Source organism: Leptonychotes weddellii, chromosome 4, assembly GCF_054177405.1.
Source record: "Leptonychotes weddellii isolate Sample4059 chromosome 4, ASM5417740v2, whole genome shotgun sequence".
Taxonomy (NCBI): Eukaryota; Metazoa; Chordata; class Mammalia; order Carnivora; family Phocidae; genus Leptonychotes; species Leptonychotes weddellii.
In genome coordinates this window covers 123,378,631-123,381,340 of record NC_138372.1, presented here as the reverse complement: position 1 = coordinate 123,381,340, position 2,710 = coordinate 123,378,631, and positions in this window count along the sequence as shown.

Sequence of the window (2,710 nt, the reverse complement as noted above, 5' to 3'; positions counted from 1 at the left end):
AAGTTATTGATTGCAGGAATAAAAAAGGGTGTATCAGTATATCCTAGTTATTAAAAATTATAGTTACATAACTTACAGTAATTAAAAAGATCGTAAGAAAATATGAGCTACTTCATGCCAATAATTTTTCAGATTTAAAAGCAATTTAATAAATTCCTTAGAAAACACAATTTACCAAAAATAATACAAGAAGTAAAAATGTGATTACTCCCAAATCCATTATTTTTGAATCTATAGTTAAAATTTCTCTCACGAAGATATTCCAGGCCCATAAGCTTCACCAATGAATTCTTACAAATATTTACAGAAAAAATGACACCAATTTTACACAAAATCTCCCAGAGAATAGAAAAGAAAGTACTAATTTCCAACTTGCTTCTACCAGGGTCTTTGCACGTACTCTTCTCCTTTCCTGGAATGTCTAACCACTCCCATATGGTTAATCCTTAAACCTCAGCTCAATCATAGTTTCCTACTTTTGGGATGACATCCTTTAGATTTCAACTCAATCATCTTTCTTAACCTTTTTCTAGTATAACATCATTGAACAGTTACTGCAATGGCAATTTTTATTAATTTTGGATATCATTTGATTAATATGTATATCGCCCACTGAAGTCTTGATTCCATATAAGTGGGGACAACATATGACTTTCCTTGTGTAGTATCCCAAGTCCATAACACCATGCATGGACACGGTCAATAAATATTTGTTGACTGACTGAATGAAGAAAATATAAGATTTTCTACTTATGGGGGTTATTGTTTGCATTAACTCATATAATAAATATTGTGAAAGCATCTAAAATTAGTGCTTATGATCAACAATATTATTCTCCTAAACTTCCTTCCCTCTTCTACCTCCCCTGCCTTTTCTTTCTTTCCTTTTTCATACCCACTGGAAGCACAGAAAAGGCATTGGCTGTGGGTCATATCTAAGTGTGAAATTTAATCACAACACTCATTCCTTCATTTGGTCACTCTTTCCGTCAGTGGTAAAAGCAGGTGATTCTTCCCATGTTCAGGATGACATGATCATAGTATACCACTAGGAAAGCGTATGTAAGGTAATTCCAAGATTCATTGCACATATTCTCACCTGCATGCATGCAGACAATTACTCAAGACAAACTGATTGAACTGAACTAGCAGGGAGGGAACATGGTGAGTGAAGAAGCAACAGTTCCTGCCCATATGGGCCTTATAGTCCAGTTAGGAAGATAGACATTAAACAAACATTCAGAGACCTATTAGAATATTCAATTGTTATTTTCCTTTTTTCCCAATTATTATTCTCTATCATTTGCAGTTGGAGGTAGTGAGGATACCAATAAAGAGCCAATGAAAGGGGCGCCTGGGTGGCTCAGTCCTTAAGCGTCTGCCTTCAGCTCAGGTCATGATCCCGGGGTCCTGGGATCGAGCCCTGCATTGGGCTCCCTGCTCGGCGGGAAGCCTGCTTCTCCCTGTCCCACTCCCCCTACTTGTGTTCCCTCTCTCACTGTCTCTCTCTCTCTCTGCCAAATAAATAATAAAATCTTTAAAAAAAAAAAAAAAGAGCCAATGAAGCATTATTATGTAGAAAGATCCCTTATGGAATTGTTTAGGCACCAGATGCTGTGAGACTGATGATCTGATTTATCTTCAGAACTCAGCCACTGAGGCATCTGGTGCTCCCCAGCAGCTATTTGACAGAAGGTGGCAATAGCACTTCAGGCCGGATATCTTCCTATTACAGGTTTCTAGTGTTTTTCTCTACGTTTAAGAATACTGTGATTGTAGGGGTGCCTGGGTGGCTCAGTCATTAGGTGTCTGCCTTCGGCTCAGGTCATGATCCCGGGGTCCTGGGATCGAGCCCCGCGGGGACTCTGCTTCTCCCTCTCCCACTCCCCCTGCTTGTGTTCCACTCTCTCTCACTCTCTCTGTGTCAAATAAATAAATAAAATCTTTAAAAAAAAAAAAAAAAGAATACTGACATTATAGTTGCTTTCTTAATGCAAATCGTGTCTTAGTCACCAGTGGATATTTGACCTTTTGGTTGCTATGGTGACAGTTGCTGTGACATTTATGCTGCCCAAAGGTAGTTAATAGCTTTTCTTTTGTTGAATGTCAATAAAGAGAGTGAAGTGGTTTTTGATTCATCCAAACTATGCATTTAGCTTTGTTTTTACTAGACTCCAGGAGATATGGCCTCTTTTTCAAAATCTCGTCTAAGATTTCAAATCATTATTCCTAATAGAACACCTGAGAATTAGAGTTCCTCATTCACTGGGGAGGAAATAGAAGACAATTTCTGCATTTCCATTTCTTTTGTTAGTCATTATAGCACATACCAAGCTGGCCACAGTTTTTCTCCTCGATTTGCATTTTTTCCCTCTTAGCGGGAAAGTGACATTCACAGCATTAAAGAGGTTGTAGCATAAAGAGCCATCAGAAATACTTTTTAGGACTCAGCCATCTGCTCCCTTACATCTGATGGGAGAAAGGAATCCCTGAAAAATAATTCACTTGCAAAGCATAGTGAGAAGCGTCTGTGTCTAGCTTTATTTCATAAAGAACAAATATAAACTCATAAAAGTTGAAGTGATTTTCTAATTGTGTGTTATATAGGTAGCCTACTTTATTTCTTGATTATATCTTATAAATGCTTTCAATAATTGAGATGGTAAAAAGGCCTTGAGAGAAAACATTACACACACGTACACACACACAC